At 47.3% G+C, this 25,419-nt stretch overlaps 1 long non-coding RNA gene across 2 annotated transcripts in view; it reads right to left on the bottom strand.

Annotated features, from left to right (window-relative positions):
• Positions 1–23,402, bottom strand: part of LOC138452582 (uncharacterized) — a 329,416-nt gene extending 306,014 nt beyond the window's left edge. The window contains exons 1-3 of one of the 2 annotated variants that reach the window (XR_011260233.1): positions 23,304–23,402; positions 23,082–23,184; positions 22,643–22,943 (exon numbers count right to left, since the gene is read on the bottom strand). This is a non-coding gene — a long non-coding RNA (uncharacterized lncRNA). Of the gene's footprint in view, positions 1–22,642; positions 22,944–23,081; positions 23,185–23,303 lie in introns of those variants that run through there. The other variant, XR_011260234.1, reaches the window with a different exon arrangement.
• Positions 23,403–25,419: the final 2,017 nt, after the last annotated feature.

The following is a 25,419-nucleotide window of genomic DNA, read 5'->3' as shown; positions in this document are numbered from 1 at the left end:
GCTGTATGAATGGCGGTCATGAGAGGATACCATAATAAGTATAAAATGCATACATAATGGTATACATGTATGGGAAGTATTTTATTATTTAGTAAACGATATTAAATATATGAGGTGTGGTTCCTCAATGTATCAAGGGGTGTTTTCACGCAAAGAACCATCAGCAGTCAGGGAGCATGTTCCGTAACCTGGTCAACGGGGTGGTTTTGGTCAGTTTGCAGACGGCTCAAGTGCTGTTGGGGGAAGGGAAGATTTGATCTCTGGTAAACCAGAGAGTTCATTGTTGTAAGGGATAGGTATTTATGAAGCGAGCGGGGTTTTAAAAAAAAATGGCTTCACCCAGGACACTTACAGAGATCAGCAGTAACACATTTCAGTAGAATGATTGTGTTGTCAGAGAGTGGGCGGAACTCATGTGAAAAGGAAGGTTCAATAGTCATAGAAATTTGTAACGCTCACCTGGTATCCACGGGGATGTCACTCAGCCTGTTCTGACCTCTTATGACCTCAAACCCTTCCCTGGAGTCTACTCGACAGGAGACTGGGCCTTGTTTTCTTGGAAAGTGTGCTCTCCGTCCTGCTTTCAGCGCAGGGGCGCGTTGATTGATGTGGGCTCATTGCTGCCTAGTTACTTCACTGGCATTTTCAGCGTGGATGCCGGTTATGAAGAAGAAATGCGGTGAGTAAGCACAGTATGCGGCGCCTCTAGATGTTTCCACGCTAACCTGGAGTGTCTTTTCCCTCTTGCAGATGGATGAGAAGTTCCGGAGACAGAGTTCCCCCAGAGCGGCTGGGATTCAGGAAAGCGTTTGAAGCTCGTACAGTCTTTTCCCTTTTCCTTAGGAAGCGGCGTGCCGGGATGGGAATGACACCGCCGAAGATGATAGTGCTGGATTGTTTCTCACATTACAATGATAAGCGTCAATTACACTTAAGGCAGTTGTGCGCCTTGTTTGTCAGCCGACACGTGTTTCGACCAGAAAGGGTCTTTATCAAGGCTATTGTCAAAGTTCTTAAGCCCCCTGTGGGGTCCTGGTACTAATGTTGGTGCTGTCCTGTTGGCAGACTTGGCTCCTGTTGGGCCCTGTTTGAAACAGCTATTCTGGTCCGTTAGCTGCATCAAACAGGGCCCAACAGGAGCCAAGCCTGCCAACAGGACAGCACCAACATTAGTACCAGGACCCGACCCTTCGGGTCGAAACACGTGTCGGCTGACAAACAAGGCACACAACTGCCTTAAGTGTAATTGACGCTTATCATTGTAATGTGAGAAACAATCCAGCACTATCACTAATAAAAGCGAAACTTGTATCGCACTAACACAGTGTTAACAAGATTATTTAAACTATTGAAGCAAGATAGCTACTTATGTTAATAGGTCTTGATTCCCTTGGCGTAGGGACAGAAGTTCATTGTCTAATGCCTGTCCATGAGTACGACGGGCAAACAGCTTTTCCATCTCCTGCTGAAAGCCCCTGAAGTCATGCAGCAAAGGATCGTCTTGGGCCACAAAAGGTACAGACCAGTCCGCGGCGCTACCACTCAGGTAGGATAGCACAAAAGCTACCCGTGATTGGTAATTCAGAAAGGCCCCTGGTCTACAAAGGAAGTGCAGGCGGCACTGGTTCATGAACGTTGCAAACCTCTTGGGATCCCCCATAAATCGTTCAGGCGGGGCCAAGGGAACTGCCCCAGGAAGGGTTATCTGAACAGGATTGGCTGATGGTGCTGGCATTGAGGACATGCTTCCCGGCAATGGTGCATGCCCTGCTTGTGACTGGAGAAGTTGCCGGCTTAAATCATCAGTGCGTTCTTTGGCTACTATCAGCTCTCTCCTCAGGGTGTTGGTCTCCTGCCTGACTGCATGTACTTCAGAACGTAGCTGCCCCAACATGTGGGCTAACTGGTCGGTTTCTGACATTTCCATGACGCCCAGGGGGATTTTGATGTGAGGCTTTCTGTTCTGTAACGCTCACCTTGTATCCACGGGGACATCACTCAGCCTGTTCTGACATCTTACGACCTCAAACCCTTCCCTGGAGTCTACTCGACTGGAGACTGGGCCTTGTTTCCTTGGAAAGTGTGCTCTCCATCCTGCTTTCAGCACAGGGGCACGTTGATTGATGCGGGTCGTTGCTGCCTAGTTACTTCACTGGCAAGAGTCCAACACTTAAGTATAATGAGTCTTTTGAACAGTTCTCTAACTTTGTTCCTTTCCTTCCTTAGATGATGGCCGGCGTCCGGGGATGGCGACTTGCTGCTGAGATGAGTAGCGCTGAAGGTGAGTGAGAGCGCGATGTGCGATGTGACCTTTTCGTATTTGTATTGAACTGAGTTCTTTTTCTGTGTCTTTTAGGTGCCGCGACGTTTTCAGCGTGGATGCCGGTTATGAAGAAGAAATGCGGTGAGTAAGTACGGTATGCAGCTCCTCCAGATGTTTCCACGCTAACCTGCAGTGTCTTTTCCCTCTTGCAGATGGATGAGAAGTTCCGGAGATAGAGTTCCCCCAGAGCGGCTGGGATTCAGGTAAGCGTTTGAAGCCTGTACAGTCTTTAGAAATAAGCGAAGATTTGCTGAATGCTTACTAATGCCTTTTTTCTGTTCTTTTCCCTTTTCCTAAGGAAGCGGCATGCCGGGATTGGAATGACACAGCCGAAGATGCCCGCAGAACAGAAGAAGTGATGAATGATGGGCAGAAGCGCCGCAAGGTAAGGCTGTTCCTAACGGTGTTCTTGTTTTTGCAGGAGCTGAGCGCAGAAGAAAGATGCAGGCCTACTGGAGACCGATCCGAACACGGTGAGTGTCACGCTGCAGGTGCAGAAAACACAAAGCATGTTTCTCAGCTTGGGCGTGGCTTAAATAGTCTCTGGGTATCCCAGGTGTCTCTGGGCTGAACTACACCCAAAAGACTAGACTCCACATGCAGTTCTGGGAACCAGAATATGTGGGGGCATCCATCTTGTCCCCATCAATGCACTACAACTCCAATCCCTAATGTTATCCTATGGGAGTGAGTGAGTCTGGTGCCACAAGTGCCAAGTCTGACTCCAAGTGGGTCTTTGGAAGGATGGAGAGGCCCTTGAGGGCCATGTAGGTGATCGTGGCCTGGCTCCAGCCTGACATCTTGGAGGGCTGGGGACATGAGGGGCAGGAATCATGACAAAAATAGACACCAGACGGGTTTGGGCAATGCGGTTAGCAAACACGAATAGGTCAAAGGGAATCTACGTGTCTTTCTCTCATATTCATGTGCTTAGGTATTTTTAGAGCAGGTCCATATGCGTCACTAATAGGAATACTGTTATTTTGTAACTAAGAGGCAAGGCTGCCACCAAATATGCAGAGGTTTTTGGAAAGTGGTGTGTTAAAAACGTAAACCTTGTAATTAGACGTTTTAGGTGGTTGTGTTATAATGGCCCTCATTACGACCCTTGCGGAAAGCGACTGACCGGAGCGCCACAGCGTAAATAGCGTTTCCGCCATTGCACGAAGGAGCAAAGTGCGGCCCATTCCGACCCATCGGGCACGAGCACCACGCCACGGCGGAAGTGCAAAGTCCGCGATGGCGGAAATGACCCCAAAACGGCCCACACCGCCGCCGTACGGCGCCCTAGGTGCAATACCGCCACCCCTCTTAGCGGTCACCGCAGTGTGCGCCTACCGGAAAGTACGGTGACCGGAAATATACGGAAACGGAAGTTAAAACATGGGCCCAGAACGGGAAACATCCCGGCGTACACCTATAAAACCACTAAAACCACACAACCACCAAAATCACTACCCTGAAACACACCCCAACCCGTCACCCACCCTAGCGAAACCAAGACAAATGGGAAAAGTAGCGAAGAAAGCGTGCGACCGCAAGCGGCAGGTCCACTTCTCCCGCGAGGAACTCACCGTGCTAACAGAGACCCTCCAGGAGAATGCTGCCGTCGTCTTCTCCACGCAAATGACCAGAACGGCACTTGCAAACAAGAAGACCATATGGGCTCTGGTGGCACAGCGGGTAAGTGCGGTGGGGACCGCACCCCGCACCCCACAACAATGCCGCAAGCGATGGGACGACCTGCGGATACGCGTCCGCAGCATACTCTCTGCCAACCGCAACATTGCCACAGCCACCGGGGGAGGTCCTGAATCACCCATCAAGTTGACCCCCTGGGAAGAAATCTGTGCCTCCACCATCGGAATGGAGAGCATAGAGGGAGTCGGAGGGATGGAGAAAGGAGTGCAGACATCCGAAGATTCAGGTAGGTGTACCAGATAAAACAATGCCAAATCCACACAGTCCATCCATGTGAAGTACCATGCGTCCACATAGTGCAACAGAAACACATGTCCAGGAGAACGGCCACACACATCGGCCTGATAGCGCACGTTAAAACCCACAATAAATACATAAATAATTAAAAACCCCTAATACACGCACTACACGTGCAGCAGGCACACCCTAACTGCAGGCTGCCAAACAACTGCACCCTCACTCCACACACAAATCAAAGCACCTCCAAGGACCCGACCCAAATCACCCTCAGGTACCACCCCAGAGCATGTGATACAATGCCATTCCAATTCCCACAGACCCATCATTAACCCTCGCCCTCCTTTACTCCACCACAGGGTCCGATCCAAACGACGAGCTACAGGACACCCCTACCAGCACACCTGCAAAGAGGGCCAAGACCAACGGCCAGAGACCCTCCACCTCAGCTGCACGCATCAAGACACGGCAGCAGCACAAATCAGGTGGCAGCACAGAGGAGGGAACATCAACAGGCACCCCAGCAGCCAGCATGCCCACAACACCACCACCACAGGTCCCCCCAATGGATGCCACAGAAGGCACTGCCTCTGGTGGCAGCAGCACCATAGGTGACACCCCATTGATGGCAGCATGCTCCGACACAGAAAACGGGGATGTCGAAGTCAGATCCATCCATGACCTGTCCCAATCCCCCTGTCTGTCCCATCCCGTACAACATGAGGATACCACGCAGGGGCACCCACAAGACAACGACTGGCCATCCCCCCCAAGCCCTGTGGCAAGGCAACATGAGGACAACAGCCCCTCTGTGACACCCCCGCAAATGGGCATGGCCCAGCAGAGGCAACAGTCCCTCGACAAGTTAATCGTGCAACAGCAGCAAATGGCCACGCTCCTCAAGGACCATGCCGATGAATGTGGGGGCACTAAGGCAGACATAGAAACATCAACTGAGACACTTAGGGCAGAAATGGAGAGAGGCACAGAGACGCTAAGGGCACAAATGGAGAGAAGCACCGAGAGCCTGAGGGGGGAACTGCATGCGACGTCCAAAGACGTATGTGCCGAACTTGCCGCAGTGCGCCGTGTGCTCACTGAGCTCTCGCAAACCCTTAGGGACATGCATGGACGTGAGCAGGCAGACACATCATCCGTTGCAAGTTCCGTCCAGGGCAGCCCCCAACGTAGATCTGGAAGGAACCTGCGCTCCACAGGCAGGGGTGCCCCTGATACCCGCAGAGGGGGCTTGCAATAGCGACAGCCCACTGACAATGAGCATCTTTGGACACTGGGGTTCGGGGGGGAGGTAGGAGGGTGGAGGGGGTGTGTTGGGCTCACTTGGGTGGCGGGTCGATAGGGTGTTCAACATGACATCACATATGCCATATAAAGTGCACGATCAACCAATGAGATGTGTGGACATTGATTTTTGTGTACTAGGCCATCATAGGCGTACAGTCCATATTGTGCATGTCCCAGACACGCACAGTGCCACGAGTCCCGTGTCCATGTATCAGCCACCAGGCGTGATTGCTAGAAGCATACATCAATGAGATGCTGACGAATGTCACGGGCCTCCGGTGCCTCGCAGACTCCATGAGGTGCTGCCACATCCCCACCCTCATCATGACCATCATCAGGTGCTTGCAGTTCTGCGTCAGGGGGCATGGGCACATTTCTAAGTACGCACATGTTGTGGAGCATGACACATGCCATCACCATCTTTGCAACCTTCTCATGGCGGTACAGGAGTGCCCCGCCAGACCTGCTGAGGCAGCGGAAACGAGTCTTCAGTAGGCCGAATGCCTGTTCAATGACTACACGGGTACGTGAGTGGGCATGGTTGTAGTCCTCCTCATGCTGGTCCCGTGGGTTCCGGACTGGTGTGAGGAGCCATCTCTTCAGTGGATATCCAGCATCACCTGTATGTGGACGAGAAACCTATGATGTGGAATGCCATTGATACGTACGCACACCCCCCCCCCCTTCCTGCCAGGTCATTGCCAAATCACATTCCCCACATAATCATGCATGTAATGAGACTCACCGAGTAGCCAGGATCTGTTCCCTGCGTGTCGCTCCATGTAGCGTGGTATTGTAGAGTTCCTCAAGACCATAGAATCATGGGTAGATCCAGGGAATCGGGCACAACAATGTGTAATGATCCTGTTGGAGTCACACACCATTTGTACATTCAGGGAATGAAATTGTTTTCTGTTGCGGTACTGGGCCTCCATTGCATGTGGGACGACCAATTCCACATGGGTGCAGTCGATGGCACCAATGCAACCCGGTATGCCGGCAAGTGCATGGAATCCCACTTTTGTGTTGGTAATTTCCTGCTCCGAGCGTGGTAGAGAGATGTAGTTGTCTGCGTGCTGCAGGAGGGCATCGAGCACTTGCAATAGTGTCCGTGAGAACAGTGGCTGAGAAATGCCATGCAACTGTCCGACTGTGTGCTGGTAGGTGCCTGTGGCCAGGAAGTGGAGTACAGACACCACCTTCAGTAGGGGTGGGATGGCGGTTGGGCTATCTATCATGCTGACAAGGTCAGCCTGTGTCATGTCCACAATGGCGGCTATGGTGTCCCGGTCCAGACGGTAGAGGGTGTGGATCTGCTCATCAGTGAGGTCGAACGGATGTGCTCGGAGGCGTGGGATTGCGGGCTGCCTGCGTGGTGGTAGTGGCTGTGCTGGCGGCCCTTGCTGGCCCTGCCTTGCCCTCCTCCTCCTCCTGCGTCTCCTTCGTGCGGCCGGTTGCAGTTGGTGTTCGTCTTCTTCTTGGAGTTGGAGTAGTTGCAGTGCTATCATGTCCCCCAGGGCCAACATCGCGAGTCCTGCCGGTAGCATTTCGGTGTGGTTGTGGGAGGAGACTGGCTGTGCAATTTATGTGTTTTCAGGCTGTATGGCCTCCACCTGTGGTGATTAATTCCACCTGTGCAAGCTGCTCTCCCCTTTGGCCGAGCACGTCCCGCGCACAACGCTGCAAATCTGGGAATGGCATCTTGCTATTGCAATCATGTATTTGTACCCGATGGCCGTGTAACATTGGTTGACATGTTCATTCTGCTGTGGTCCCATTGTTGCACATACTATCTGTGCAGTCGCGAACAGACTTGTGAAGGGTCAGTGGAACGTAGTACTCGAGTAACGGTGGGCCCTCATGCATCACTTTACCGAGTTGCAATGACGGGCGGGGCGTCCCATTTGTGGGTGAAGGCAGTTGACATTTTCACACACAGCCGCACTCGATGGAATAATTAGTGATTTCAAACGGCCACAGATGCCTTTTCGGCGTGATGTTGCAAATGTGGAATTCCAAGGGCGGCGCTTTCGGTTTCCAGCTAGCGGCGAGGAGATGCCCACAGGTCTGACTGCAAATATAACGTTCTGTTGTTCAATGTCCTTGAGACAGGGCCCATGGCGAGGGAGCAATGATTGATATGAATAGTTTGGGATGCGCAATTGCTACGTGGGCGATGAGGCCGGCCGTTCCCAGATACATGTTACTTCACAACACCGGAATTACGGGCTGGGGCACTGTGGATTTTGCAGGCTGCATAACGCACAGACTCAATGGATGTTTCTAATGTTATGTGAGTAATTATTCAGGCGTTTTGATTCCGGGATGAGGGAATGATGAATGGATGCATGGGCAGGTGATTTGATACAGAGTTTGCCATGTACAGGGCTTCTTGGGATCTATCCGCCTCCCCTACGCTATGTGATGCAGGGCTGCCATGGTGGGACCATCGTCTATCTGGCCTTGTTGAGCCCTCCCTGTCTCGACACGCCCTCAGACACTTGTGTCCATGCACATTAACATTCCCATCTGATGGATTCTGTTTTGACAGACGCATGCACAGGTACACTCGTTTGTGATGGTGTTTGCACCTCGATATAGATGGTTATGAGTCGCAAGTGGTTTTGGGGTGGTGATGATCCTTTGGAGTGGGCTAGCATGCATATGGCTGTGGATTTCGTGTGATCATTGAAGTGAGTTGTTGGAATGTAGTTCTGATGGCCATTCTGTTCTTTTTCTTTTCTTTTGGTTGACAGGTATCTCCTCCCCTTTTGCCACTGCCATCTGTATGCCACTCCTGCAGATGGGTTTTACTCCCGACACCTGCTGCTTCGTGTTAATCAGTGGAGCAGCATTACGATCTTATGGGACGATCGCCAATGGCCCACATGCCCTTACGCTGTACTGGTGGCTCGGAGCAACATTTCGGCCTTTCGGCTGGACTAGTGCCTCCCCATTGGGACGGCCCTGCGGTTCTGTGCGCTTCCATGTTGCCTTTTCGTACGTGAATGTGGCTCTGTGTACCATGAGGGAACAGGACGACACACAAGTAGTGGCTGGTCATTTCTTGCGGATGCAGCCCACAATGGTGATTGGTGTTTAGGAGTTCATGGCCTGATGGCTGTATGGGCTTGGTGACTTTGATGTGCATTAAATTTCTATTCTGATTTGGCCCGTGTAGCGTTTTTCTTTGCAAGTGATGTGGCATATGCCTATTTGGGGGGCGATGTATTGTGAGGAGATCTGCATTGGGTTCCAGCTTCGGAGTTTAGTTGCGTGGTACTGTACTGGGCGCGTTTGCCTACTAAGCCCGTGAGGTCAGGGATGGGGGCTGCCAATATGACAGTTTGGATGTTGTCATGCTCAGGGGCGGGGGATTGGGTTTTGTGTAACAGATGCCGGTCAGCCAGGTGGACTGGTGGAATGATGTGATTCTCGGAATATGACTGGTCACAGGTGCCTGTGTTTGCGTGCGTTTCTTGGTGGGGGACTGTGGTCATGTCCATTGGGATGGCTTCTGTGTTCGTGCCATCTGTGCCCTGCAGCTCCCATTGGCCCCTCTTGTGTTTCTTTTGTTCGTTGCCATGCATGGGTGACTTGTACATTTCAATGGTTGCATTGTGGCTTCATTGCACCTACGGGGAGTTGTACTTTGTGGGCAGGGAGCGGTGTACAGGCACTCAGTGGGGCCGTTTACGGTTGATTCGCGATGCCGTACTTCTCACCATGGCGGAATGGTACATTACGCCATGCCTGATGGCGTTAGGTACATGTCCGCTAGGGTCGGAATTGGCGTACCGTTGCGCCATGGTGGTGTTTGCGGTTTGGCATGGCGCGCGCGCGCGTGCTTGGTGCAGTTAGCGTTGGCGTTCACTACGGTGTCGCTAATGGCTTCGTACTTTGCGGTGACGGGTCATAGTCGCACCGAGCGCTATTCGATGGCGGTATTGCATTTCCGCCATCGTTTTCCGATTTCCGCAAGGGTCGTAATGAGGGCCAATGTCTGTGTCCAATGAACTGTGTGGGTTTTAGATTTCTCTGTACAGGGCAACCAATCATGTTTGGGGGATGCCTTTGTAACAGTATCTGAGGGAGTGTATTAACCCTTGAAACACTTGTGTATAGGCGTGTTATAAATGCCATATCATATATATCATATCATAAAAAGTATATAATATGTGAGTGGTTCAGGGAGACCAGGGTTAGATTGATTGTTAGATGTCATCTAAGCCCCCTCCCAGCCGTTGTACAATGAACTTGCTTTTTGGACCAAAAGCGCACTTACTAATTTTAGAGGTGAGCTTAATTTGGGTAGAGAGGGGAGCTAACGGTCCATACCTACAATTTGGCAAGCCAGGTAGGAGCCTTGGGTTCGCTGAAAATGTTGGGGATCTCCTGTTCGTGCAGCTCAACTGTCTTCCTTCACTGCAGGGACCAGCTGGTGCACGAAAAAGAAGCAGTTTTCAGGCACCAAGAGGCCTGTCTGGTCCCAGAGGAGGAAGTTCTGCAACCCAGAACCGATTGGGGGAGCGCCAGTTCAGAGCACTTAGAGGTTTTGACATCCAGGTAAGTGCATCGTTGTCTGGTAATCCAAGTGGGGTGTTATAGGAGAAAAAGGAAATAGGGTTTTTAGGTAGTGCAAGAAATGTGTTTGTGGGATAAGAAGAGACTTAGCAGGTTGAAGAGTGAATGTGTTTAGGAAGTGTATGAATCGTTTTATGTTGGTAAAACATTTTTTATTATCTAGTTTGTTACTTTAGAGGTGTATTCTTTCACCGTAGTGTGTTACTCGTAGGAATAGGTTCGATACCCTTCAGGTTGCTTGTCTGGTTGTCTAGAGCTCTCCCTTTAGAGTGAGGTGGCAATTTATGGTAAGACCACCCTTAGATACCTTTGTGAGGTATATCTTGGTAAGGCTTACTTGTACTAATTGCGCGTGCAAACCTAGCAACTCGAATTTCTTGGTTAGTCTACCGTAGTGTGGGTCTTCTCTGGTAGTTTCGGGGAAGATGGCTCTTTAGTAGAAAGGGCCATACTAGTGAAAAGAGGACGTGATACAGTGGTGTTGTAGTGGAAAACATTGCGCCCCTCCTTTGCTTGAGTGAAGGTGAAATCTCAAAGGAATGGAAAGAATTTGGGACAGCGTGTTCAATGAGATTTTGTCTTTTGTGCGCGGTTGAGGAATACATAGTTATTCAGGCGGTAAGGAGATAGCAGTGAGTGCGGAGAGTGAGTGTGGGGAAAGTCTTTAAAGGGACAGAAAAGGAATTTGTGGGTCGTAATTTCTGTATTGACTGGTTGGGGTTTTCTTTAATAATATCGGGATTTTTTGGGGATTTTTGTTGAAACATGGAAACTCCATTGAATCATTTATGTCAAGTGCTCCCGGGAAATAAAATAAGATTTTTGAAATATCATTGGGAACGGTTGAGGGAAACAAAGGGCAAGATGTTTAATCCATGGCCTGGTGAGGGTCCTATGATAAGGATATGTTGAAAATCTGCTTACTTTCTTAGGGACCAAACATAAGGGGTCAAAATTGGACAATAGATTGAATATCTTGGAGCTATTGGGGTGATATGAGAAGAGCGGGAAGTCCCAGGAGGTTGTGACTATGGAAGACGGGACGAGAAAGGAAGGAGTAGGATTTATATCTGCACCACCCCATATTGATGCTATCCTTTGTCACCCGGAGAAGGGTATACAGATCCAGAGTTTGAACCTCCATATTCTCCAGTTGCTACTCTGGTGGTTACGAGATGGTCGGGGGTAACATCTCTGTCTGCACCAATTTTCGAGAGACAGTAATATGAGGGAAGCAGAAGGGTCATGCCTTGTTTAGTAAAGGCTGCTGCTGGGCCCCAAAAGGAAGAGGAAAGAAGAAACGTGTATCTTAAGGATAAATCTGTGTTAATATCGAACCAGAAGAGCCAGAGCGAGAGAGGATTGTAAGGAGCAGGCATGGGGAGAATTGTCCCCAGGTTCTAGGATAAAGGATAGATCATGGAGAGTATTGGAAAGGCAAGAACAGCAGAATCTGGAAGAAGGAACAAGATTAGTAGAGAGCGAAGTGGCATGGGTACAACAGGATAAGGGTAAAAAGCAGGAAGCAGACGAAGGAAGATGGAGACATGGTCAGATTCTCATACAGCTTGATCAATCTGTCATAAAGAGAGTAAGTGTGGACATGGAAAAGGAAAGCACCGCTATAGATGCAGAGTTAGAATGAAGGGGATGAGAGACAGTCTTTTAGGGCAGTCCCGAGTGTGTGTTTGTCATAACAAAAGGATCAGTGGATGTGATAGAAGGGACAGAGGAGGAAGAGGAGGATGACTAGGAGACAGACAACAAGCAAGGGGGACAGGAATCAGAGGCTACGCCTCCCGCTCTAAGAAGGACTATGCAAAGTAGGCAATGGGGTCGTTGGATGCACCGTGGAGCCTGCATGGCAATAGGGAGAAGGTGAGGACAGATGGGGGAAGCCCTAGTAAAAGCAAAAGTGATCAATACCCACTATTCCAGAAGGGTCAGGGGAGGGCATAGTATGTCCCGTAGTCACACATGAACATGAATAACTTAATGAAGATGCTTCCTTCGCTCACTGTACAGGCAGGGAAGTGGATTTATGCTTTAGAAAAACAAACTACCTGTGTCATGTTGGCAATTGTGGACATGAAAAACCTTTTCACAGCCTTGATTGGGGAACAGGAAGATGAGTTGTGGAAGAAATCAGGGTATCCGGGAATTCAATTAGACACAAATACCCATGATGGAGCGGCTTTCAATAATTATAGGGCACAAGTTTGGGGAGCATTGAGGAGAATGTATACTGATATGCCAAATAAAAATTAAATTATGACAAAAACAATGAAGTTAGATGAGGATCCCACTACTCACATTCAGTTGATTCAGGAGATGTGGAGAGCAGAGACAGGAGAAGCATGGGACAGAAATGTGGTTATTTTTGATCACATGTTGAAAAAGGGACTTCCTAAAGAAGTACAAAATGACCTAGACAAGGTTGTAGGGATGGAGGCAAAGAGTTGGCAGGAGATATAGGTGCACATTGTGCATTTTTGTAAGAGGAGACAGGACAAGGAAAAGGAGGGTAGAGACCAGGAAGAAACGACTGAGGCCAAACTGGTCCAGAAAAAACTAGCAAAGATTTGTTCAGAGGGCGCACTGATAACCAAACCCAAAGATGGACAGCAGGGACAGTTGAGACAACAAGGACAAATAGACTCTGGAATGGGACAAGCATGGGCGGACGGGTATGTACTGGGACCAAGACTGATGAGAGGATTTCCACGTGGTAGGGGTGGATTTTCACAAGGTGTCGAGTCATACGGCGGGTTTGGAGGAATGGGTCCCCGGTTTAATGGGCCTATGGGAGGGGGGTATGGAGGAATGTATGGAGTGCAGTGTTGGGTGTGTGGAAGAATAGGGCATTTGTCAAAGATTTGTCGAAGTCGACCACAGTATTTTAACAGAGGTTCCCTCGAGACAAATGCCCACATTTCACCCTATGCTCCAAACGCTGTGCCATTGCAGCAAGTCCAGGTTGATCAGAACCTGTGAACTGGAATGACACAGACCTACACCCGAATATGTCAGCCCAGGTGCCAGTACAGGCTTGGGAGAAGAAACCTCTACCAAATGGGACAGTTACCCATTACACTGGAGCAAGTGTACTTGGAGGAAACCATTTTTGCATCCTGGTTCTCACATGTATCAGACATTGGCCGGCCCACGGGTATCTCTGACATGTCCAATTCCATTGGTTACTACAGATCTGGAAGAGGAACACCAGATAGGTGTTAAGGTAGGTAAACAAGCATTATCTTTCATGGTCGATACATTGGCCACAAAATCCAGTAGTAAAGAAGGTGGATTTCCCCTTTCAGGCAAAGCAATGGACACGCAGGGATTTTTTGGGGCTGTCCTATCGGTTCCATACACTGAAGATTTGCAGATCAAGGTAGGTAATCAAACTTTATCTGCTCCCTTTTTATACTACAAAGATACTCCGCCAAACCTTTTGGGAAGGGACCTTCTTATCAAGCTTCATATGTCAATCACATTTTAAAGGAAACATAGTGTGCTCAGCTCCAGGATTGTACCCATTAAGAGAAGCAGCGTTTTTCCCTGTTCATTGCAGCCACAGCATGATTAGGTGGGTGCCAGTACATTCTACATTATTCTTGTATGGGGTAATGGAAGTGTTAAATTGGGTACTTGGAATAAGAGATCGGACATGGGGGATACCCCTAGAATGTTTGTTCTGGTCTGCCGTGTCACAGAAGATAAACCAGGGATTATTGTTACCATTCTTCTAGAAGCCGTGGTTGTGAAGATGGACAGGGTGGTTCTTTCAGGCACCGATGAAGAAGGAGGCGAATGACGCACAGTATTGTGTATTGATCCGAGGATACGAAAGAGGCAGGTGAAATGCTTTTTGAGATTGGGGTGCCTTGTCAGGTAATGGTGGAGCAAAGGGAGGTACCACAGACTAAAGTCATTGTGAGAAAAACATTGCCATACATGAAGGACGATTTGGAGAACTTATGGACCAGCAATCCCCATGATGTGGGGTATTGAAAGGTGTAAGGGCAGTGCAAATAAGATTAAAACAAGGAGCAATTTTACCAAGGGATAGAAAATACCCTGTGTCCAAGGAGACAGAAGAAGGGATTTTTTAGACCATTATGGCATTGTTGAAGCAAGGCATTATACAACTGTTTTTGTCCCCATGTGACACAGCCATTTACCCTGTGAAGAAGGCAAAGGGGTTTAGTTGGAGGATGGTCAGGATTTGAGGCCTCTGAACAACATTGTTGAAGCAGAATGTCTGGTGGTACCAAATCCTGCTACCATTCTCCGTAACATCCCGACTGGGTCGACCCACTTCACAGTTATTGATTTGAAAAATGCATTTTTCTGTGTTCCTTTGCACCCTGATTCCCAGTATCTCACAGCATTTATGTATCGTGGACAGCGATTTGAACACACGAGGTTACCCCAGGAGTGCTGTGAATCTCCACGTTTTTTTCAGATGGATTTGGGGAACTTACAAATGTCCAGCACTGTAATTCAGTACATGGATGATTTACTTGTTTGTAGTGCTTCAGAGGAACAGTGTAGAAGAGACTCAGCCAGGCTCCTCGCCCTGCTCGCGAAGAAGGGGTACAAAGGTGACAAAGAAGAACTGCAATAATGTCAAACAAAAGTAGTTTATTTGGGACAGGTACTATTATCCACAGGGAGAAGGGTAATGTCTAATAGAGCCACCACAGTTCAGAACACGCTTCAACTAACTACGGTAAAACAAATTCAACTGTTTTTGGAGCTCTGTAACTATTGTAGGTCTTGGATTTCTGACTACTCTAGTTACACAAAGTCTCTCCAACAAGCTCTCAAGGAAGCACAGAAAGAGAAGAGTCCAATCGTGTGGTCAAATTAAATGAGAACTTGTTTTCAGGAGCTCAAGACTGTGATCAGTATTGCTCTAGTTTTGGTGACCCAGATTACCACAAGCCATTTTATCTTTTTTTGCACAGATATGGGATGGTAATGACAGTGGTCCTAACAAAAAAACATCTTTAGGTCACAAACTCTTGGCCTATTATAGTGGGTTGTTAGACTCAGTTATACAGGGTCAGTTTCCTTATGAGCAATCTCTTGCGGTAGTGGCCTTTGCATTACAAATGTCCTCAGCCATTACCATGGACTTCCAGGTGACACTGTACGTGGAGCATGCAGTTTTTGCAATTTTGGAGAAGTCCAAATCAACTTTGACTACTGTACGAGGTTATTTTGTCAAATGCTTCCGTATGACCAGTGAGGTGTCATGTAGTAAACCCAGGTACTTTTATGTTGTGTTATGTTACTTGGCATTTATATAATGCCTTATGTATCATTGGTATGACCTCAATGCGCTGGTAGGTTGAACTCCCTCGGGAACCGTAGTTCAGGTCAGTAGAGAGAGTGTTGCATGGTGCGTGGGTGCACCGGATGTGTGTGCAGCTGGTGTGGTTGTTGCATGATAGCTGCTTCTTAGCAGTAGGTGTGGTGCTGAGGAAATCAGTTGGACACCCAGACTGAGTTCTGGCTGCGTTAGGCCTGAGGAGACGCTTAAGCTTTCCGGTATGTGCTCTGCTAGCAGTGTTTTATTAGGATGATGAGGTGTTCGTGGGGTCATGTTAGTATGAGAATAGCTAGGCCACATGTGTCATAGTATAGCTGTGTTCTATTTGAATGATGGTGTATAGGCGAGAGTAAGTGTTGTACTGTGATATGGTGGTTATCAGTAAAGCGCTTGCGACCAAGCACGAAAGCAGGACAGGGGGCGTACATAGAGGCATATGTATATAAAGCGGCAGGATGGGTAGGGTAAACATGTGATACAGATAACATGGGGCTACATGTACATAGAATATACATAGCATAATAGGAGATACAGAGATAGAGATATATCCACTCCATCCGCTCCAACTGCTCTGTCCTTTCCATCCACTCCATTTACTCTATCCTTTCCTTCCACTCCATCCACTTTTTACATCTGTTCTATACATTCCATCCTTTCCATCCACTCGATCCTTTCCATCCACTCCTTCCGTTCCATACATTCCATCCGTTCCATCCACACCATCCACTCCATCCACTCCATCCGTTCCAACCGCTCCATCCGTTCCATATGCTCCATCCGCTCCATCCACTCCATCCTTTCCATCCACTCCATCCTATCTATCCACTCCATCCTTTCCATCCACTGCATCCTTTCCATCCACTCCATCCGTTCCATCCACTTCATCAGTTTCATCCACTTCATCCATTTCATCCACTTCATCCGTTTCATCCTCTTCATCCATTCCATCCCCTTCATCCTTTCCATTGACTTCATCCGTTTCATCCATTTCATCCGTTCCATACACTATTTCCTTTCCATCCACTACATCCGTTCCATCCATTCCATCCATTCTATCAACTCCATCCCTTCCATCCACTCCGTCCACTCATTCTACTCAATCCATTCCATCCGTTCTGTCTGTTCTATCCACTCTGTCCATTCTATCCACTCTGTCCATTCTATCCACTCCATCATTTCCATCCTATCCATCCATTTTATCCACTCATCCATTCCATCCACTTCAACTGTTCCATCTACTTCATCCGTTCCATCCACTTAATCTGTTCCATCGACTTAATCCGTTCCATCCACTTCAACCGTTCCATCCACTTCTTCCGTTCCATCCATTTTATCTGTTCCATCCATTTTATCCGTTCCATCTTCTTCATCTGTTCCATTCTCTTCATCTGTTTCATTCTCTTCATCTATTCCATCCATTCTAACTGTTCCATCCACTTTATCTGTTCCAGCCACTCTATCCGTTTCATCCACTCTATCCGTTGTATCCGCTCTGTCCACTCCATCCTCTCTATGAGTTCCATCTACTCTATCAGTTCCATCCGTTCTGTCTACTCCATCACTCCATCCATCCCCTCCATCCCTTCCATCCGTTCCATCCACTTCATCCGTTCCATCCACTTCATCCGTTCCATTCACTTCATCCGTTCCATCCACTAATTGGTTCAATTCTCTACATCTGTTCCATTCTCTTTATCTGTTCCATTCTCTTCATCTGTTTAATTCTCTTCATCTATTCCATTCACTCTGTCTGTTCCATCCACTCTCTCCATTCGAACCACTCAATCCGTTCCATTCGCTCGGTCCATTCTATTCCTTCCATCTACTCTTTCCGTTCTATCCCTTCTGTCGGTTGCATCCATTCTATCGGTTCTATCCACTTCATCTGTTCCATCCATTTCATCCTTTCCATCCACTCCATCCTTTTCAGTGCCACTCCATCCTTTCCATCCACTCCATCCTTTCCATTCATCCCATCCTTTCTATCCACTCCATCCGTTCCATCCACTCCGTCTGTTCCATACACTTAATCCGTTCCATCCACTTCATCCGTTCCAACCACTTCATCCATTCCATCCACCTCGTCCGTTCCATCCACTTCACCCGTTCTATCCTCTATATCTGCTCCATTCTCTTCATCCGTTCCATTCTCTTCATCCATTCCATTCTCTTCATCTATTCCATCCACTCCATCCACTCCCTTCACTCTGTCCATTCCATCCACTCTGTCTGTTCCATCCATTCTATCCGTTCCATCCACTATCCGTTCCATCGACTCTATTCGTTCCATCCACTCTATCCATTCCATTCCTTCTGTCGGTTCCATCCACTCTATCAGTTCTATCCACCTCATCTGTTCCATTCATTTCAGCCTTTCCATTCACATCATCCGTTCCATCCACATCATCCATTCCATCCACTCTGTCCATTTCATTCACTCCGTCCGTTCCATCCACTCCATCCATTCCATCCACTCCATCCGTTCCATCCACTCCCATCTATTCCATCCGTTCCATCTGATGGAATGGATTTTGCTCTAAGCGTCGATTCTTTAAGGGAAGAGCCATGTTTTCAGTAATTTGCAGAAAGACAGGTGGTCTTTGGTGTGTCGAATGTGGGGTGGAAGCGAGTTACATAGAGTGGGGGCCACAGCTGAAAATGATGATCCTCCTAACCTGACTGAGTTGGTGTTTGGTATCACTAGAAGGAGGGCAGAGATTGATCTTAGAGTGCGCAGTGGGTGGTAAGGTTTCAGCTTGTCCTGTAGGAATAGAGGGCCGGTTTTATGCATTGCTTGGTGGGAGATGCATAAGGATTTGAAAGTCACCCTTCGTCCAAACGGGAGCCAGTGGAGAGTTCTGAGAGCTGGAGAGGTGTGATCTCTTGGGCCAAGTGCTAGATGCAATTTGGCTGCAGCGTTTTGTACTCTTTGTAGTTTAATGAGGTGGTATGATTGGACCCTGAGGTAGAGGGAGTTGGCATAGTCCAGTCTCGACATTACAATAGATTGGACAGCGGCAAGCCTGTTCGGGAAGGAGAGGTACGGAAAAATGTGTCTAAGAATTTTGAGATGGTAGTGGCAGGACTTAGAGACAGTGTTCATTTGGGGAGAGAGGGTTAGGTCAGAGTCGAGAGTGCATCCAAGGGTTTTTACTGTGGTCGAGGTAGTCAGCAGATTGCCCATGGATGATGGCCATGGTAGAGGGTGGGGAAGAAGCTTGGTGTTGCCACACACCATGATTTTGGTTTTAGTGGGGTTTAAGAGGAGGTGGTCATCCAGCGATCAAGAGGCAGGCTGCTAGGTCAGGCTGACCATTGGGGTTTGAGTTGAGGAGTTTTAGGATTAATTGGGTGTCATCGGCATAGTTATAGCACAGGATATTGTGCGGGTGGATTATTCCTGGGAAGGTGGACATATAGAGGTTGAACAGGAGGGCTGATAGGCATGCTCCTTGCGGAACTCTGGTATTGACTGGTTGGGCGGCGGAAGCAAAGGAGAAGAGGAGGGTTATTTGTTTCCTATTGTTGAGGAAGGATGCTATCCACTTGAGAGCGTTTCCACAGATTCCTAGTGAGTGGAGGCAGTCGAGGAGGATTGAGTGGTTGATTGTGTCAAAGGCGGCCGATAGGTCTAGAAGGATTAGTGCAGCGCATCCCGCAGAGTCACCCGTGATCTTAAGGTTGTCCCAGATTGAGGTCAGAGTAGCTTCAGTTCTGTGTCAAGGTCTGAAGCCTGATTGTGCAGGGTCTAGGAGATTGTTGGATTCGACAAAGGCATTTAGTTGAGAGTATGCAGTTTGATCGATGAGTTTAGCAAGGAACCTGTTGTTTGAGATCGGGCGGTAGTTTTTTGGGTCGAGAGGGTCGAGGGAAGGTTTTTTTCAGAAGAGGATAGACATGAGCAGTTTTGAAGGTGTCGAGGAAGATTCCCGAGGAGAGGGAGTCGTTTATGATGGTTCTTGCGTACTTTCTTGCGCAGGTAGATGAGAATATTTCTTTGAAGATTGAGGCGGGGCAAGGGTCTAGGGGTGAGTCAGATGGTTTCTGCGCAGAGAGAAGTTTGAGAAATTGGTCTCTTGATATTGGTGTGAAGGAGTTGAAGGTGAGTTGGGTTGTTGTTGCTGTGGCAGGCAGGGGGGTGATTGGTAAGGTGGGTGGATTGCTTGCCGGGGACATGAGGGCCAGTTTGTTGTTGAGAGAATTTGTTCTTTCGAGAGCAGGGGTGTAGAAGTGGAGAGAGAGTGAGTCACAAAGTGACTGAGATGGGGTCGATTGGCTGGAGGTAAAGGTTGGTTTGGTGAATTCATAAATGATTTTGTGGCGTTCCTTGCTGGGGTTTTCACAGTTGAGAATTCGAGAGCTGTAGTGGACTTTTTTTGCTTTCCGGATTTCGGCTTTGTAGTGGCGGTGGTGCCGGGCCAGGGTGGATCTACTCAGGTTGGTTTTATCTTTATGCCATTTGCGTTCAAGGGATTCATACAGTGCAGCCTGGTGATGATGCTCATGATTGTGTGACCTATGAGGGAGATGAGGGAACAAGTACAAGTGTTAATAAAGATGCTTTGAAGACAGGAGGAACACTTTTTGTTGATGGATCATCAATGATTGATCAAAATACTGGTGAGAGACAAACAGGAGCAGCAGTTGTAAGTCTTGTGGGTGGTGAGTACCGGGTGGAGGTGGAGAAGTGATTGCCATCACATTACTCTGTGCAAGCAGCCGTTTTGGTGGTGCTTATTGAGGCGCTGGAAATAAGTAAGGGGAAGGAAGTCACTATCTACTCCGACTCTGTATATGTTACCAGAACAATACATTCTGGGTTATTTAGATGGCAGAAAAGAGGGTTTTAGAATATCTGATGGGTCCCTGTACAGCATACTGCACTGCTTTCATGATTAATTGATGCGTTAACATTGCCTGTGGAGGTAGGGAATGTTAAATGCGCTGCACATACTAGCAAAACTGATTTTGTAACATTTGGTAACGATGCCGTGGACCGATCATCCAAGGCTGAAGCTTATTTGGCACTCCCAGATATCCCAAAAATTGAAATGATGTCCCAACAGGCACAGTTGCTGGTCCCGTATAATGCAGTACACTTATTCCAAATTGTTGAACTGCAGGGAAAAGCACCACAAGAGGAAAAGGCGCTTTGGCCGAAGAGGGGGTGTACGCTCTCGCCCACAGATTTCTTGTGGAGTCAGGACCTGATGGGGAAGGTAGAGTTGCTTCTTGTGGCTTTGGAACAACTGCATTTCCAGGCACATACTCCTCAGCGACAAATTGCAGCAGAACTTTACAAGGATTGGTTTGTGCCCAACCTCTCTGAGCAGGTGAGTAGGTCTATTGGTAATTGCACACTCTGTAAGGATTTCAATCCAGGAAATACTATAAGGGTGATAAGAGGGGTTATAAACCAACATTCAGGTACTTATAAGGAATTACATGTTGATTTCATTGATATGCCACAAAGGTGTGGCACCTATCATTATTTAATTGTGGTTATGACCACCCACACTCCTCAAAAACAGCCTAGCCTCAACCTGTGCAGGTAGTATCACATGGTCAATCCTCAACCACTCACACACATCAGGATCCCTCCCGTAGCCCTAGAAACCTTCCACATCAAACCCACCATCAGAAACCGACACTCGACCCACTCCTCCCCCAGAACTACTGGCCAATCTCCAACACATGCTTCATGGCCAAAACTCATGAAATATGCAGTATACAAGCTGCTTGGCCTATTCACTGAAGCCAACGACCTCCTATACCTCCTAGAACCTGTGCAATCGGGCTTCAGGCAGCTCAGGGGAACCAAATCCTCCCTAGTCTCCATCTGGGATGACCTACTCATCCTCCTTGACCTCTCTGCATCTTTCAATACCATTGATCACACTGTCCTACTAGACAGGCTACAAACATTAGGAATCAAAAACACAGACCTCTCACGAATCTCCTCTTTCGTCTCAAATCGCTCACACATCATGCACCTCCACGCATTCACATCCACCTCACCACCAGTAAGAAAAGGTGTTCCACATGGAGAATCCCTATCTCCCCTAATCTTCAACCTCTACCTAAAACCCCTGCATGCAATCATCTGCTCCCACAATCTTACTCACTGCAACTACGCAGACGACACCCAGATCATCCTTAAAATCCCAAAATGTCCAGGCTCCGGCAGTCCGGAACTGTCATCTTGCCTCTCGGATATTGACCACTGGATGTCGACCAACCACCTCATCCTCAACCCTGGGAAAACTGAAATCTTAGTCTGTGGGAAAACAACCCTCCTTCCCCAACCGATTCTGTGGCTTCAATCCTTAGGACCCACACCAGCAAATTCAAACATGGTAAAAAACCTTGGATGCACATTGGACACAGACTTATCTCTCTCCCAAAACACCACCTCCATATCTAAAACATGTTTCTCCCATATACTGATTCTCAGGTGTATTTTCCCTTACCTCACCTATCCTCAACACTTCTCGGCCATCAACGCCATCATCCTGTCCCGCTTAGACTACGCAAACAGCCTCTACCTTGGTACTCTAGCGTTTCAACTAAGGAAACTCCAATGAATCCAAAACGCTGCTGCACGCCTACTCATTAACCTACCTCCCAGAGTATACATCAGCCCTACACTAAAAGTCCTCCAATGGCTCCCGATTGGTCGAAGCGCTACCTTTAAAGCCATGTGCCGCACCCACCGCACCATCCACAACACTGGTCCGGAATGCCTTCAAGACAACATTCTTCCCTACCATCCCTCAAGCAGTCTCAGATCTCGCACAGCATATCGCCTAGTCGTCCCACTTCACAACTTCTCCAGGCTGTACGGATCCTTGTTCTCAGTCCAGACACTGATTATCTGAAACCCCCTACCCCTACATGAACAATGAGACCATGCTGTCCTCATTGGACCAAGAAAACGAACTGACCTACATTAAAGCATATGGTATGTATACCTATATAAACAAATGATCAGAGTGAATGAGACCCACACACACTCTTCCATTTCCCCAGAGTAACTTAAAGAATTGCTCTTGTTAAAATGGTCAGCAAACACCTATGTTTTGCCTCAATTAATTTAATGCATACAAATAAAATTTTACAGTTCAAGATGATAAGGTAGGACACACAATTAATGACATAAACTTTGCACATAATACATATACTTTTCGTTCCAGGTCAAATTGATGGATTCAAATACAAAAACATGTATTGTCCCTTAGGTGAAGCAGGGGTGTGGTAAACAAATAACATGTATAAACAATACAGAACAATGGTACTCAAATAACAGTGTAGAGAATATACACTCTAAAAACAAATAGGTAGTCGACACTACTGTGTTTCGGCCAAATATAGGTTTTTTGGTGAAGCTGGCATATGGTAGGCCTTCATCAGGGCGGTAAAAGGTGAGATTCTGGGTGTCCTATGATTCTATGCCTAGAAAAAGACATGAGATGTGTGGTGTTTAGAATGTGTGTAGTCTCAGACAATTTAACATACTTTGAAAAAGCAAATAAATGCTGCCTTATTATGGCAAAAAATACCTGTTCCTTAAGTATAGGTCATTGATCTTACCGTGTGCAGGAGTTTGCCACAGAGTTGATCATTGTGTTGTCTCCTGTGCAAAGTCTAGGAGAGCTTTGAAGTGGATATTTGTCTTGTGTATACCCCCGAGAACCTATGGGTAACAGGTAAATCCAAAGGCAGAGAAAAGCACACATCAGGCTCCATAACGTATGCTGGGTGTGTGCTTGTTATAGACTCTTCTAAAGTACTTATGGATAAAGGAGAGAGTACCTTAATGGATCGAATATTTTCTTAGTCCAGAAACTGGAAACGGAGTGTCTGGACTTCTCCGTGGGGTAATCCGTCGTAATGCCTTCGAATGGCTATAGAGAAAAGAATGCAAAAAAGGTAACGTGCCTGAAATCAGCACAATGTATGCAATACATATGTTAGATGTGTGCTTTTGTAGACTCTACTAATGTGCCTGTGGATGAAAGTACCTTAATGATCTGACTTAAAAGCCTGATTGAATATTCTCGTGGTCCTTGTAACAACGGGGGTATGGTCCTCTGTGGGATAATCAGTCGGAGCACCTTCAATGGCTAGAGAAAGAATAATATGCCCAAACAACCTATCTAGGCTAGTTTCAGTACCTAAATAATGCGCTGATAATTTTGGTATCTTTCGCTGAAGTACACCTCCCCTCATGTGTTAGTGGGTGTTAATGTGGGTACTGAGAAGAGCATAATGAAGTGCTGCCGTCGTTAGTAGAGGACCATATCGTGTACCAAAATTTGTATACAAAGATGTAAAAAGTAATGATTACTACGGAAGTGGCAAGACGACCGTAATTAACGTGGCATTTTGTTCAAAAAGTATGTCTAGCCTTATAAACACAGTATAAATCGTATTTAAGGGAAACAACTGGCGGCCGCGCAGCGTTCATTTAGCTGTGCTCGAATAACTGAATCTTGACGCCGAGCCCAGTTGCCTAGCAACCTGTTTGATTTATAATAGCGGCCGCCATTTTGGTAACCCTGGAAGATCGTGAAGACAAGTCGAACTATTGATAGTGTCTTGGTGAGGTGCGTACTCTAATTGTGAAGCATGAGAAACTCGTAACACGGTGTGTTGCAAGAGAAAGGAAGACACCGTGTTTGTTGTTTGGTAGTGTTTGGTAGTCATGGCGACATGAATGCTGGAGGTCCTGATAATGGGCATATTATTCAAAATATAAATGTGCAGTATACAACCAAATGCGTTGCATGAGATGAACCACCTTCTGTCAACATGGCGGCCCCAGATCTGGTTGCAGAAAACTCATTATTGGAGAGCCCTGCTATGGTGCATGGGTGACTAACCTCCTGCAGAACGTGCAACGCTCGTAAAAAGCAAGGCCAACTGGCTTGAATTTTTAAACAAATCTGTTGATGTGTATCCCTGCTGAATATGAGGCCTTGCAGTATCTATTGAACATTGGATACATACAGATGGATTAGTGCAATGTTCATTATACAAAATTAGGCGACTGATATGACATCATGCCAATATCAAGCATTTTGGTTGCATAAACAGTTGTCACATCTCAGCTCTTAACATGGTTTATAAAACAGGTTCAGTGACCAGAAAAATCCAAGGTCTTCCACACATGAGGCTCATCACCATTCACTTACAAACAGTCCTGGTGGCCAGTAAAATCCAGAGTCTTGGACAAATACATACACATATATATTCCATATCAAACATGACAGCCAAAAATGTTAAACTATACAGGCTACTTGATCTTTAATTCCATGTTCAGTATACAAAATTAGGCGATTGATATGATATCATACCAATATCTAGCCTTTTGGTTGCATCTCAGCTCTTAACATGGTTTATACAACAGGTTGCGCAACTCGAAAGATGCAAAATCTTGCACACATGAGGCTCATAACCATTAGCTTACAATCAGGTCTAGTGGCCAGCAAAATCCAGAGTCTCGGACATATACATATACATACCATATCAAATATGACAGCACAAAATGTAAACCTATACAGGCTACTTGATCTTCAATTCCTCAATTCTATGTGGTGCATAATCCTGAACAAAATCGTTACTCTCACCAGTTTGCTTACATTTAGTGATGCCAGAAATGTTTCTATTCCACAGTGATATTTAGACCGTCCTTCACCGTTTTGAGTCTATGGTCCCATCTTTGTTCCAGATGGGTTAAGACTTGATTCATGTCCCCTCCTCGTCTCTGTGGGATGACGTGTTGGAGCATGAACCATTTCATGTCCTTTTGGAATGTTCAATTTTTACATAGTGCTCCACTAGAGGTTTGTCAGGTACGCTGTTCTTAAAGCACGACCTGTGCTCAGAGATTATCTGCTTAACAGCTGTTATGGGCTTGCCCACATAT

The sequence above is a fragment of the Ambystoma mexicanum genome, chromosome 4p (genome assembly GCF_040938575.1).
Source record: "Ambystoma mexicanum isolate Mex_15411 chromosome 4p, UKY_AmexF1_1, whole genome shotgun sequence".
NCBI classification, from domain to species: domain Eukaryota; kingdom Metazoa; phylum Chordata; class Amphibia; order Caudata; family Ambystomatidae; genus Ambystoma; species Ambystoma mexicanum.
This window is presented reverse-complemented; position numbering and strand designations above follow the sequence as displayed.